We start from the raw sequence: 15,168 nt of genomic DNA, 5'->3' as shown, positions 1-15,168 counted from the left end.
CTAAGAAACGTAAATCGTAAGAAATCGCTCGGGGTCTATTAAAGTTTACTGTCTAATTTTTAAAGATCTGCTACCATTTTCAAAAAATACGATAACCTTTCTGAAAGCTGGAACAGGTAACCTGGGAATTTCACCTTCAGAAGAGTTGGCAGACATCTCCTTGCTCTTTGGAACAGAATTCCTACATTATTTTTTCCCTTTCGTGACGGACAGGTTCCAATACACACTTTGGTATGGAAATGGGAGACCAGAAATCACAATTTCAGGAAATCAATACAAGGACTGACAAAATTTGCCTGCAAAAATAGCATTGACCTGGTCAATACATTCAACTGCAAAGGTCAGCAGTCCATGGTGAAAAGTTTTATTTATTTATCTATCTATCTATCTATCTATCTATCTATCTATCTATCTATCTATCTATCTATCTATCTATCTATCTATCTATCTATCATCCCCACCGCCTGGGACCAAAAACACCTTACTCTCCTTCTGACTCTTTCCTTCCCCACTCCAACTGTTCTTAGTCTCCCTGTAAATTATTGGTTTGTGGTGGGCAAATGCTGTTTTCTGTACTGTCTACAGCTTTCCAGTTACTGTTTCTTTATTCACATTTGTCTACAGGGAAAGTCTGACATGATAACTTCATCTGTAATCCATGGAGACATGGACAGAACTCCGAGTCTGCCTCCCATGTGGCCTATCATGTTTATCAGTCTCAGCAGTGGTGAGAAAATCGAATTAAAATGATCCCAAAAATTATTGACGTGAAAAGAGAAGAGAGAAACATTTCTCTTTCGAAAAGTGAAAAACTGAAGTTGACGATTCCTGAGCTGATAATTAACACAGCACTTACACATATGTATGTATATATATATATATATATATATATATATATATATATATATATATATATATATATATATATATATATATATACCTATATATCTATACATATATATACATATTTCTAATCATACGGCCGTATACATTTGTGAAGAAATTTCTAAGTTTTACTAAAAATCAGAATACTTTCCAAAGGATACACTCTATTCTGTTTTTTTTTTTTTTTTGAAAGCCAACAATTTACCACTCACTTGTTTCAGCACTCAGCTGAGTTTGAATTACAGTACACTTTCACACATTCTGGATTATTAACAAAGACAAACTTCGAAGCAGTTAAATTTCCAGCTTGAGAACGAGGAAAACACAGTTGAAAATTCTTGAAATAAGTGCTAAAATCAGCCAGATCAAAAGAAAAAAAAATAAAAGTTTGGGACAGACAGTTTCAAACTCACATACTTCCTACTTAAAGGTAGAAGCCCTACCACTAGACCAAAGAAGAACTCAAGCAGCTCTTTATTTTCTGCCTTTTGAAGCAATGATGTGAAATGTGTCATGCATGCCGTGTATATATGTTCTCCCCCATTGTTTTATTTATTTATTTATTTATTCCTACTCGTAGCATGAACTGCAATTTCTTTTCTTTATTTAACTATTCTTTCACATTGACAAATTAAGGTGACGCATCAACAGCAAAGAGTGCATTTCTCAGACACTGCAGCAGTTATTACCTATATGTCATTTTTTAAGAATTCGTATAAGGTGTGGATAGCAATAGCATACTGTCAGGGTCATTCAGTGGACACTACAAGACAAAAAAAGCTCGAGAATGAACAGGTGTTTGCACTGCAAGTAACCTGGACTACTGCACTCAAAACACTTTAAATTACAACACAGAAAGAACGAGACAGAACAAACAGGTATGCACCTAAAGAAAGCTTAAATGTGTCAGGATGGCCGAGTGGTCTAAGGCGCCAGACTCAAGGATTCAATTCCTTCCAACATGGGGATTCTGGTCTCCAAATGGAGGCGTGGGTTCAAATCCCACTTCTGACAGACATGTTTTGCTCACTGCCTGAGACTGTGAAATGAGTCAACGTGTAGTGTGGAAGTAAGGAGGTCAAATGCCCTCAAGGGGCTAGCAACAGCCTCTGACTGAAAGTTAATGATGCAGATCTCGAGGGAGGAACTCCGACGCTATTTTGATTTTGTTAGCCACATAAACCCCTTTGAGGTAATCTCATTTCAATGACAACCAAGAAGCTTTCTGGACAGCGATGACACCCACAGAATCAAACCCTGGATTCTGGGATTCCCTGGATTCTGGCTTAAGAGTCCGTTCAGTTGATAGGATTACTCCTGAGGACAAAACTGCTAGTCTTCCATGTTGAACTCTTTGCTGTCCTGATAGATACACATTCGAGTAGGCAAATTCCTGAAATCTATTATAGAAACAGGTGGTCCATTAGGAGCTTTGATCTTAGTTCATGTCAGTCTGGCTTAAACAAAGGATTAGGCTATGGAATTAAATAGGGGAATGAACGTCTCTTATTACCAAGCTGCATTCCGAGAATTTCTGAATCGAAGATATGGACACTAGGCATGCAAATGCTGTGAACCAATATACAGAGATTACAAGAGCTCTGCTAGGTCTGCAACAACAAAAAAAGAGATTTCAAAAATCAGCTTCATAGTAAGTGCATAGAAAAGGTGGGGAGGGGGTGGACTGACACCTTACAAAAAGCATATGCTTATGAGAGCTAAGAAACGTAAATCGTAAGAAATCAAACGGGGGTCTATTAAAGTTTACTGTCTAATTTTTAAAGATCTGCTACCATTTTCAAAAAATACGATAACCTTTCTGAAAGCTGGAACAGGTAACCTGGGAATTTCACCTTCAGAAGAGTTGGCAGACATCTCCTTGCTCTTTGGAACAGAATTCCTACATTATTTTTTCCTTTTCGTGACGGACAGGTTCCAATACACACTTTGGTATGGAAATGGGAGACCAGAAATCACAATTTCAGGAAATCAATACAAGGACTGACAAAATTTGCCTGCAAAAATAGCATTGACCTGGTCAATACATTCAACTGCAAAGGTCAGCAGTCCATGGTGAAAAGTTTTATTTATTTATTTATATACTGTTCTATCTATCTATCTATCTATCTATCTATCTATCTATCTATCTATCTATCTATCTATCTATCTATCTATCTATCTATCATCCCCACCGCCTGGGACCAAAAACACCTTACTCTCCTTCTGACTCTTTCCTTCCCCACTCCAACTGTTCTTAGTCTCCCTGTAAATTATTGGTTTGTGGTGGGCAAATGCTGTTTTCTGTACTGTCTACAGCTTTCCAGTTACTGTTTCTTTATTCACATTTGTCTACAGGGAAAGTCTGACATGATAACTTCATCTGTAATCCATGGAGACATGGACAGAACTCCGAGTCTGCCTCCCATGTGGCCTATCATGTTTATCAGTCTCAGCAGTGGTGAGAAAATCGAATTAAAATGATCCCAAAAATTATTGACGTGAAAAGAGAAGAGAGAAACATTTCTCTTTCGAAAAGTGAAAAACTGAAGTTGACGATTCCTGAGCTGATAATTAACACAGCACTTACACATATGTATATATATATATATATATATATATATATATATATATATATATATATATATATATATATATATATATGTATATATATACCTATATATCTATACATATATATACATATTTCTAATCATACGGCCGTATACATTTGTGAAGAAATTTCTAAGTTTTACTAAAAATCAGAATACTTTCCAAAGGATACACTCTATTCTGTTTTTTTTTTTTTTTGAAAGCCAACAATTTACCACTCACTTGTTTCAGCACTCAGCTGAGTTTGAATTACAGTACACTTTCACACATTCTGGATTATTAACAAAGACAAACTTCGAAGCAGTTAAATTTCCAGCTTGAGAACGAGGAAAACACAGTTGAAAATTCTTGAAATAAGTGCTAAAATCAGCCAGATCAAAAGAAAAAAAAATAAAAGTTTGGGACAGACAGTTTCAAACTCACATACTTCCTACTTAAAGGTAGAAGCCCTACCACTAGACCAAAGAAGAACTCAAGCAGCTCTTTATTTTCTGCCTTTTGAAGCAATGATGTGAAATGTGTCATGCATGCCGTGTATATATGTTCTCCCCCATTGTTTTATTTATTTATTTATTTATTCCTACTCGTAGCATGAACTGCAATTTCTTTTCTTTATTTAACTATTCTTTCACATTGACAAATTAAGGTGACGCATCAACAGCAAAGAGTGCATTTCTCAGACACTGCAGCAGTTATTACCTATATGTCATTTTTTAAGAATTCGTATAAGGTGTGGATAGCAATAGCATACTGTCAGGGTCATTCAGTGGACACTACAAGACAAAAAAAGCTCGAGAATGAACAGGTGTTTGCACTGCAAGTAACCTGGACTACTGCACTCAAAACACTTTAAATTACAACACAGAAAGAACGAGACAGAACAAACAGGTATGCACCTAAAGAAAGCTTAAATGTGTCAGGATGGCCGAGTGGTCTAAGGCGCCAGACTCAAGGATTCAATTCCTTCCAACATGGGGATTCTGGTCTCCAAATGGAGGCGTGGGTTCAAATCCCACTTCTGACAGACATGTTTTGCTCACTGCCTGAGACTGTGAAATGAGTCAACGTGTAGTGTGGAAGTAAGGAGGTCAAATGCCCTCAAGGGGCTAGCAACAGCCTCTGACTGAAAGTTAATGATGCAGATCTCGAGGGAGGAACTCCGACGCTATTTTGATTTTGTTAGCCACATAAACCCCTTTGAGGTAATCTCATTTCAATGACAACCAAGAAGCTTTCTGGACAGCGATGACACCCACAGAATCAAACCCTGGATTCTGGGATTCCCTGGATTCTGGCTTAAGAGTCCGTTCAGTTGATAGGATTACTCCTGAGGACAAAACTGCTAGTCTTCCATGTTGAACTCTTTGCTGTCCTGATAGATACACATTCGAGTAGGCAAATTCCTGAAATCTATTATAGAAACAGGTGGTCCATTAGGAGCTTTGATCTTAGTTCATGTCAGTCTGGCTTAAACAAAGGATTAGGCTATGGAATTAAATAGGGGAATGAACGTCTCTTATTACCAAGCTGCATTCCGAGAATTTCTGAATCGAAGATATGGACACTAGGCATGCAAATGCTGTGAACCAATATACAGAGATTACAAGAGCTCTGCTAGGTCTGCAACAACAAAAAAAGAGATTTCAAAAATCAGCTTCATAGTAAGTGCATAGAAAAGGTGGGGAGGGGGTGGACTGACACCTTACAAAAAGCATATGCTTATGAGAGCTAAGAAACGTAAATCGTAAGAAATCGCTCGGGTTCTATTAAAGTTTACTGTCTAATTTTTAAAGATCTGCTACCATTTTCAAAAATACGATAACCTTTCTGAAAGCTGGAACAGGTAACCTGGGAATTTCACCTTCAGAAGAGTTGGCAGACATCTCCTTGCTCTTTGGAACAGAATTCCTACATTATTTTTTCCCTTTCGTGACGGACAGGTTCCAATACACACTTTGGTATGGAAATGGGAGACCAGAAATCACAATTTCAGGAAATCAATACAAGGACTGACAAAATTTGCCTGCAAAAATAGCATTGACCTGGTCAATACATTCAACTGCAAAGGTCAGCAGTCCATGGTGAAAAGTTTTATTTATTTATTTATATACTGTTCTATCTATCTATCTATCTATCTATCTATCTATCTATCTATCTATCTATCTATCTATCTATCTATCTATCTATCATCCCCACCGCCTGGGACCAAAAACACCTTACTCTCCTTCTGACTCTTTCCTTCCCCACTCCAACTGTTCTTAGTCTCCCTGTAAATTATTGGTTTGTGGTGGGCAAATGCTGTTTTCTGTACTGTCTACAGCTTTCCAGTTACTGTTTCTTTATTCACATTTGTCTACAGGGAAAGTCTGACATGATAACTTCATCTGTAATCCATGGAGACATGGACAGAACTCGAGTCTGCCTCCCATGTGGCCTATCATGTTTATCAGTCTCAGCAGTGGTGAGAAAATCGAATTAAAATGATCCCAAAAATTATTGACGTGAAAAGAGAAGAGAGAAACATTTCTCTTTCGAAAAGTGAAAAACTGAAGTTGACGATTCCTGAGCTGATAATTAACACAGCACTTACACATATGTATGTATATATATATATATATATATATATATATATATATATATATATATATATATATATATATATGTATATATATACCTATATATCTATACATATATATACATATTTCTAATCATACGGCCGTATACATTTGTGAAGAAATTTCTAAGTTTTACTAAAAATCAGAATACTTTCCAAAGGATACACTCTATTCTGTTTTTTTTTTTTTTTGAAAGCCAACAATTTACCACTCACTTGTTTCAGCACTCAGCTGAGTTTGAATTACAGTACACTTTCACACATTCTGGATTATTAACAAAGACAAACTTCGAAGCAGTTAAATTTCCAGCTTGAGAACGAGGAAAACACAGTTGAAAATTCTTGAAATAAGTGCTAAAATCAGCCAGATCAAAAGAAAAAAAAAATAAAAGTTTGGGACAGACAGTTTCAAACTCACATACTTCCTACTTAAAGGTAGAAGCCCTACCACTAGACCAAAGAAGAACTCAAGCAGCTCTTTATTTTCTGCCTTTTGAAGCAATGATGTGAAATGTGTCATGCATGCCGTGTATATATGTTCTCCCCCATTGTTTTATTTATTTATTTATTTATTCCTACTCGTAGCATGAACTGCAATTTCTTTTCTTTATTTAACTATTCTTTCACATTGACAAATTAAGGTGACGCATCAACAGCAAAGAGTGCATTTCTCAGACACTGCAGCAGTTATTACCTATATGTCATTTTTCAAGAATTCGTATAAGGTGTGGATAGCAATAGCATACTGTCAGGGTCATTCAGTGGACACTACAAAAGAAAAAAAGCTCGAGAATGAACAGGTGTTTGCACTGCAAGTAACCTGGACTACTGCACTCAAAACACTTTAAATTACAACACAGAAAGAACGAGACAGAACAAACAGGTATGCACCTAAAGAAAGCTTAAATGTGTCAGGATGGCCGAGTGGTCTAAGGCGCCAGACTCAAGGATTCAATTCCTTCCAACATGGGGATTCTGGTCTCCAAATGGAGGCGTGGGTTCAAATCCCACTTCTGACAGACATGTTTTGCTCACTGCCTGAGACTGTGAAATGAGTCAACGTGTAGTGTGGAAGTAAGGAGGTCAAATGCCCTCAAGGGGCTAGCAACAGCCTCTGACTGAAAGTTAATGATGCAGATCTCGAGGGAGGAACTCCGACGCTATTTTGATTTTGTTAGCCACATAAACCCCTTTGAGGTAATCTCATTTCAATGACAACCAAGAAGCTTTCTGGACAGCGATGACACCCACAGAATCAAACCCTGGATTCTGGGATTCCCTGGATTCTGGCTTAAGAGTCCGTTCAGTTGATAGGATTACTCCTGAGGACAAAACTGCTAGTCTTCCATGTTGAACTCTTTGCTGTCCTGATAGATACACATTCGAGTAGGCAAATTCCTGAAATCTATTATAGAAACAGGTGGTCCATTAGGAGCTTTGATCTTAGTTCATGTCAGTCTGGCTTAAACAAAGGATTAGGCTATGGAATTAAATAGGGGAATGAACGTCTCTTATTACCAAGCTGCATTCCGAGAATTTCTGAATCGAAGATATGGACACTAGGCATGCAAATGCTGTGAACCAATATACAGAGATTACAAGAGCTCTGCTAGGTCTGCAACAACAAAAAAAGAGATTTCAAAAATCAGCTTCATAGTAAGTGCATAGAAAAGGTGGGGAGGGGGTGGACTGACACCTTACAAAAAGCATATGCTTATGAGAGCTAAGAAACGTAAATCGTAAGAAATCGCTCGGGTTCTATTAAAGTTTACTGTCTAATTTTTAAAGATCTGCTACCATTTTCAAAAAATACGATAACCTTTCTGAAAGCTGGAACAGGTAACCTGGGAATTTCACCTTCAGAAGAGTTGGCAGACATCTCCTTGCTCTTTGGAACAGAATTCCTACATTATTTTTTCCCTTTCGTGACGGACAGGTTCCAATACACACTTTGGTATGGAAATGGGAGACCAGAAATCACAATTTCAGGAAATCAATACAAGGACTGACAAAATTTGCCTGCAAAAATAGCATTGACCTGGTCAATACATTCAACTGCAAAGGTCAGCAGTCCATGGTGAAAAGTTTTATTTATTTATTTATATACTGTTCTATCTATCTATCTATCTATCTATCTATCTATCTATCTATCTATCTATCTATCTATCTATCTATCTATCTATCTATCATCCCCACCGCCTGGGACCAAAAACACCTTACTCTCCTTCTGACTCTTTCCTTCCCCACTCCAACTGTTCTTAGTCTCCCTGTAAATTATTGGTTTGTGGTGGGCAAATGCTGTTTTCTGTACTGTCTACAGCTTTCCAGTTACTGTTTCTTTATTCACATTTGTCTACAGGGAAAGTCTGACATGATAACTTCATCTGTAATCCATGGAGACATGGACAGAACTCCGAGTCTGCCTCCCATGTGGCCTATCATGTTTATCAGTCTCAGCAGTGGTGAGAAAATCGAATTAAAATGATCCCAAAAATTATTGACGTGAAAAGAGAAGAGAGAAACATTTCTCTTTCGAAAAGTGAAAAACTGAAGTTGACGATTCCTGAGCTGATAATTAACACAGCACTTACACATATGTATGTATATATATATATATATATATATATATATATATATATATATATATATATATATATATATATATATGTATATATATACCTATATATCTATACATATATATACATATTTCTAATCATACGGCCGTATACATTTGTGAAGAAATTTCTAAGTTTTACTAAAAATCAGAATACTTTCCAAAGGATACACTCTATTCTGTTTTTTTTTTTTTTTGAAAGCCAACAATTTACCACTCACTTGTTTCAGCACTCAGCTGAGTTTGAATTACAGTACACTTTCACACATTCTGGATTATTAACAAAGACAAACTTCGAAGCAGTTAAATTTCCAGCTTGAGAACGAGGAAAACACAGTTGAAAATTCTTGAAATAAGTGCTAAAATCAGCCAGATCAAAAGAAAAAAAAAATAAAAGTTTGGGACAGACAGTTTCAAACTCACATACTTCCTACTTAAAGGTAGAAGCCCTACCACTAGACCAAAGAAGAACTCAAGCAGCTCTTTATTTTCTGCCTTTTGAAGCAATGATGTGAAATGTGTCATGCATGCCGTGTATATATGTTCTCCCCCATTGTTTTATTTATTTATTTATTTATTCCTACTCGTAGCATGAACTGCAATTTCTTTTCTTTATTTAACTATTCTTTCACATTGACAAATTAAGGTGACGCATCAACAGCAAAGAGTGCATTTCTCAGACACTGCAGCAGTTATTACCTATATGTCATTTTTTAAGAATTCGTATAAGGTGTGGATAGCAATAGCATACTGTCAGGGTCATTCAGTGGACACTACAAGACAAAAAAAGCTCGAGAATGAACAGGTGTTTGCACTGCAAGTAACCTGGACTACTGCACTCAAAACACTTTAAATTACAACACAGAAAGAACGAGACAGAACAAACAGGTATGCACCTAAAGAAAGCTTAAATGTGTCAGGATGGCCGAGTGGTCTAAGGCGCCAGACTCAAGGATTCAATTCCTTCCAACATGGGGATTCTGGTCTCCAAATGGAGGCGTGGGTTCAAATCCCACTTCTGACAGACATGTTTTGCTCACTGCCTGAGACTGTGAAATGAGTCAACGTGTAGTGTGGAAGTAAGGAGGTCAAATGCCCTCAAGGGGCTAGCAACAGCCTCTGACTGAAAGTTAATGATGCAGATCTCGAGGGAGGAACTCCGACGCTATTTTGATTTTGTTAGCCACATAAACCCCTTTGAGGTAATCTCATTTCAATGACAACCAAGAAGCTTTCTGGACAGCGATGACACCCACAGAATCAAACCCTGGATTCTGGGATTCCCTGGATTCTGGCTTAAGAGTCCGTTCAGTTGATAGGATTACTCCTGAGGACAAAACTGCTAGTCTTCCATGTTGAACTCTTTGCTGTCCTGATAGATACACATTCGAGTAGGCAAATTCCTGAAATCTATTATAGAAACAGGTGGTCCATTAGGAGCTTTGATCTTAGTTCATGTCAGTCTGGCTTAAACAAAGGATTAGGCTATGGAATTAAATAGGGGAATGAACGTCTCTTATTACCAAGCTGCATTCCGAGAATTTCTGAATCGAAGATATGGACACTAGGCATGCAAATGCTGTGAACCAATATACAGAGATTACAAGAGCTCTGCTAGGTCTGCAACAACAAAAAAAGAGATTTCAAAAATCAGCTTCATAGTAAGTGCATAGAAAAGGTGGGGAGGGGGTGGACTGACACCTTACAAAAAGCATATGCTTATGAGAGCTAAGAAACGTAAATCGTAAGAAATCGCTCGGGTTCTATTAAAGTTTACTGTCTAATTTTTAAAGATCTGCTACCATTTTCAAAAAATACGATAACCTTTCTGAAAGCTGGAACAGGTAACCTGGGAATTTCACCTTCAGAAGAGTTGGCAGACATCTCCTTGCTCTTTGGAACAGAATTCCTACATTATTTTTTCCCTTTCGTGACGGACAGGTTCCAATACACACTTTGGTATGGAAATGGGAGACCAGAAATCACAATTTCAGGAAATCAATACAAGGACTGACAAAATTTGCCTGCAAAAATAGCATTGACCTGGTCAATACATTCAACTGCAAAGGTCAGCAGTCCATGGTGAAAAGTTTTATTTATTTATTTATATACTGTTCTATCTATCTATCTATCTATCTATCTATCTATCTATCTATCTATCTATCTATCTATCTATCTATCTATCTATCTATCATCCCCACCGCCTGGGACCAAAAACACCTTACTCTCCTTCTGACTCTTTCCTTCCCCACTCCAACTGTTCTTAGTCTCCCTGTAAATTATTGGTTTGTGGTGGGCAAATGCTGTTTTCTGTACTGTCTACAGCTTTCCAGTTACTGTTTCTTTATTCACATTTGTCTACAGGGAAAGTCTGACATGATAACTTCATCTGTAATCCATGGAGACATGGACAGAACTCCGAGTCTGCCTCCCATGTGGCCTATCATGTTTATCAGTCTCAGCAGTGGTGAGAAAATCGAATTAAAATGATCCCAAAAATTATTGACGTGAAAAGAGAAGAGAGAAACATTTCTCTTTCGAAAAGTGAAAAACTGAAGTTGACGATTCCTGAGCTGATAATTAACACAGCACTTATATATATATATATATATATATATATATATATATATATATATATATATATATATATATATATATATGTATATATATACCTATATATCTATACATATATATACATATTTCTAATCATACGGCCGTATACATTTGTGAAGAAATTTCTAAGTTTTACTAAAAATCAGAATACTTTCCAAAGGATACACTCTATTCTGTTTTTTTTTTTTTTTGAAAGCCAACAATTTACCACTCACTTGTTTCAGCACTCAGCTGAGTTTGAATTACAGTACACTTTCACACATTCTGGATTATTAACAAAGACAAACTTCGAAGCAGTTAAATTTCCAGCTTGAGAACGAGGAAAACACAGTTGAAAATTCTTGAAATAAGTGCTAAAATCAGCCAGATCAAAAGAAAAAAAAATAAAAGTTTGGGACAGACAGTTTCAAACTCACATACTTCCTACTTAAAGGTAGAAGCCCTACCACTAGACCAAAGAAGAACTCAAGCAGCTCTTTATTTTCTGCCTTTTGAAGCAATGATGTGAAATGTGTCATGCATGCCGTGTATATATGTTCTCCCCCATTGTTTTATTTATTTATTTATTTATTCCTACTCGTAGCATGAACTGCAATTTCTTTTCTTTATTTAACTATTCTTTCACATTGACAAATTAAGGTGACGCATCAACAGCAAAGAGTGCATTTCTCAGACACTGCAGCAGTTATTACCTATATGTCATTTTTCAAGAATTCGTATAAGGTGTGGATAGCAATAGCATACTGTCAGGGTCATTCAGTGGACACTACAAAAGAAAAAAAGCTCGAGAATGAACAGGTGTTTGCACTGCAAGTAACCTGGACTACTGCACTCAAAACACTTTAAATTACAACACAGAAAGAACGAGACAGAACAAACAGGTATGCACCTAAAGAAAGCTTAAATGTGTCAGGATGGCCGAGTGGTCTAAGGCGCCAGACTCAAGGATTCAATTCCTTCCAACATGGGGATTCTGGTCTCCAAATGGAGGCGTGGGTTCAAATCCCACTTCTGACAGACATGTTTTGCTCACTGCCTGAGACTGTGAAATGAGTCAACGTGTAGTGTGGAAGTAAGGAGGTCAAATGCCCTCAAGGGGCTAGCAACAGCCTCTGACTGAAAGTTAATGATGCAGATCTCGAGGGAGGAACTCCGACGCTATTTTGATTTTGTTAGCCACATAAACCCCTTTGAGGTAATCTCATTTCAATGACAACCAAGAAGCTTTCTGGACAGCGATGACACCCACAGAATCAAACCCTGGATTCTGGGATTCCCTGGATTCTGGCTTAAGAGTCCGTTCAGTTGATAGGATTACTCCTGAGGACAAAACTGCTAGTCTTCCATGTTGAACTCTTTGCTGTCCTGATAGATACACATTCGAGTAGGCAAATTCCTGAAATCTATTATAGAAACAGGTGGTCCATTAGGAGCTTTGATCTTAGTTCATGTCAGTCTGGCTTAAACAAAGGATTAGGCTATGGAATTAAATAGGGGAATGAACGTCTCTTATTACCAAGCTGCATTCCGAGAATTTCTGAATCGAAGATATGGACACTAGGCATGCAAATGCTGTGAACCAATATACAGAGATTACAAGAGCTCTGCTAGGTCTGCAACAACAAAAAAAGAGATTTCAAAAATCAGCTTCATAGTAAGTGCATAGAAAAGGTGGGGAGGGGGTGGACTGACACCTTACAAAAAGCATATGCTTATGAGAGCTAAGAAACGTAAATCGTAAGAAATCGCTCGGGGTCTATTAAAGTTTACTGTCTAATTTTTAAAGATCTGCTACCATTTTCAAAAAATACGATAACCTTTCTGAAAGCTGGAACAGGTAACCTGGGAATTTCACCTTCAGAAGAGTTTGAATTACAGTACACTTTCACACATTCTGGATTATTAACAAAGACAAACTTCGAAGCAGTTAAATTTCCAGCTTGAGAACGAGGAAAACACAGTTGAAAATTCTTGAAATAAGTGCTAAAATCAGCCAGATCAAAAGAAAAAAATAAAAGTTTGGGACAGACAGTTTCAAACTCACATACTTCCTACTTAAAGGTAGAAGCCCTACCACTAGACCAAAGAAGAACTCAAGCAGCTCTTTATTTTCTGCCTTTTGAAGCAATGATGTGAAATGTGTCATGCATGCAGTGTATATATGTTCTCCCCCATTGTTTTATTTATTTATTTATTTATTCCTACTCGTAGCATGAACTGCAATTTCTTTTCTTTATTTAACTATTCTTTCACATTGACAAATTAAGGTGACGCATCAACAGCAAAGAGTGCATTTCTCAGACACTGCAGCAGTTATTACCTATATGTCATTTTTTAAGAATTCGTATAAGGTGTGGATAGCAATAGCATACTGTCAGGGTCATTCAGTGGACACTACAAGACAAAAAAGCTCGAGAATGAACAGGTGTTTGCACTGCAAGTAACCTGGACTACTGCACTCAAAACACTTTAAATTACAACACAGAAAGAACGAGACAGAACAAACAGGTATGCACCTAAAGAAAGCTTAAATGTGTCAGGATGGCCGAGTGGTCTAAGGCGCCAGACTCAAGGATTCAATTCCTTCCAACATGGGGATTCTGGTCTCCAAATGGAGGCGTGGGTTCAAATCCCACTTCTGACAGACATGTTTTGCTCACTGCCTGAGACTGTGAAATGAGTCAACGTGTAGTGTGGAAGTAAGGAGGTCAAATGCCCTCAAGGGGCTAGCAACAGCCTCTGACTGAAAGTTAATGATGCAGATCTCGAGGGAGGAACTCCGACGCTATTTTGATTTTGTTAGCCACATAAACCCCTTTGAGGTAATCTCATTTCAATGACAACCAAGAAGCTTTCTGGACAGCGATGACACCCACAGAATCAAACCCTGGATTCTGGGATTCCCTGGATTCTGGCTTAAGAGTCCGTTCAGTTGATAGGATTACTCCTGAGGACAAAACTGCTAGTCTTCCATGTTGAACTCTTTGCTGTCCTGATAGATACACATTCGAGTAGGCAAATTCCTGAAATCTATTATAGAAACAGGTGGTCCATTAGGAGCTTTGATCTTAGTTCATGTCAGTCTGGCTTAAACAAAGGATTAGGCTATGGAATTAAATAGGGAATGAACGTCTCTTATTACCAAGCTGCATTCCGAGAATTTCTGAATCGAAGATATGGACACTAGGCATGCAAATGCTGTGAACCAATATACAGAGATTACAAGAGCTCTGCTAGGTCTGCAACAACAAAAAAAGAGATTTCAAAAATCAGCTTCATAGTAAGTGCATAGAAAAGGTGGGGAGGGGGTGGACTGACACCTTACAAAAAGCATATGCTTATGAGAGCTAAGAAACGTAAATCGTAAGAAATCGCTCGGGTTCTATTAAAGTTTACTGTCTAATTTTTAAAGATCTGCTACCATTTTCAAAAAATACGATAACCTTTCTGAAAGCTGGAACAGGTAACCTGGGAATTTCACCTTCAGAAGAGTTGGCAGACATCTCCTTGCTCTTTGGAACAGAATTCCTACATTATTTTTTCCCTTTCGTGACGGACAGGTTCCAATACACACTTTGGTATGGAAATGGGAGACCAGAAATCACAATTTCAGGAAATCAATACAAGGACTGACAAAATTTGCCTGCAAAAATAGCATTGACCTGGTCAATACATTCAACTGCAAAGGTCAGCAGTCCATGGTGAAAAGTTTTATTTATTTATTTATATACTGTTCTATCTATCTATCTATCTATCTATCTATCTATCTATCTATCTATCTATCTATCTATCTATCTATCTATCTATCATGGGGGTAGAAATTGACCAAGAACAG

The 15,168-nt window shown here is 37.5% G+C and overlaps 6 non-coding genes across 6 annotated transcripts; all 6 read left to right on the top strand.

The window, feature by feature from the left end:
* Window positions 1-1,790: 1,790 nt before the first annotated feature.
* On the top strand, window positions 1,791-1,899 carry TRNAL-CAA. The gene is made up of 2 exons: window positions 1,791-1,828; window positions 1,854-1,899. It is a non-coding gene; the product is annotated as a tRNA-Leu (tRNA).
* Window positions 1,900-4,407: 2,508 nt separating this feature from the next.
* Window positions 4,408-4,516, top strand: TRNAL-CAA. The gene is made up of 2 exons: window positions 4,408-4,445; window positions 4,471-4,516. It is a non-coding gene; the product is annotated as a tRNA-Leu (tRNA).
* A 2,500-nt stretch (window positions 4,517-7,016) lies between these two features.
* Window positions 7,017-7,125, top strand: TRNAL-CAA. Its single transcript has 2 exons — window positions 7,017-7,054; window positions 7,080-7,125. It is a non-coding gene; the product is annotated as a tRNA-Leu (tRNA).
* Window positions 7,126-9,635: 2,510 nt separating this feature from the next.
* TRNAL-CAA lies at window positions 9,636-9,744 on the top strand. The gene is made up of 2 exons: window positions 9,636-9,673; window positions 9,699-9,744. It is a non-coding gene; the product is annotated as a tRNA-Leu (tRNA).
* A 2,497-nt stretch (window positions 9,745-12,241) lies between these two features.
* TRNAL-CAA lies at window positions 12,242-12,350 on the top strand. Its single transcript has 2 exons — window positions 12,242-12,279; window positions 12,305-12,350. It is a non-coding gene; the product is annotated as a tRNA-Leu (tRNA).
* A 1,518-nt stretch (window positions 12,351-13,868) lies between these two features.
* On the top strand, window positions 13,869-13,977 carry TRNAL-CAA. Its single transcript has 2 exons — window positions 13,869-13,906; window positions 13,932-13,977. It is a non-coding gene; the product is annotated as a tRNA-Leu (tRNA).
* The last annotated feature ends 1,191 nt before the right edge of the window (window positions 13,978-15,168 follow it).

The sequence above is a fragment of the Protopterus annectens genome, chromosome 7.part1 (genome assembly GCF_019279795.1).
Source record: "Protopterus annectens isolate FY-2018-M chromosome 7.part1, PAN1.0, whole genome shotgun sequence".
In the NCBI taxonomy this organism is placed as follows: Eukaryota; Metazoa; Chordata; order Ceratodontiformes; family Protopteridae; genus Protopterus; species Protopterus annectens.
The sequence above is the reverse complement of the archived record's forward strand: the minus strand, read 5'-3'. Positions and strand labels throughout refer to the sequence as shown.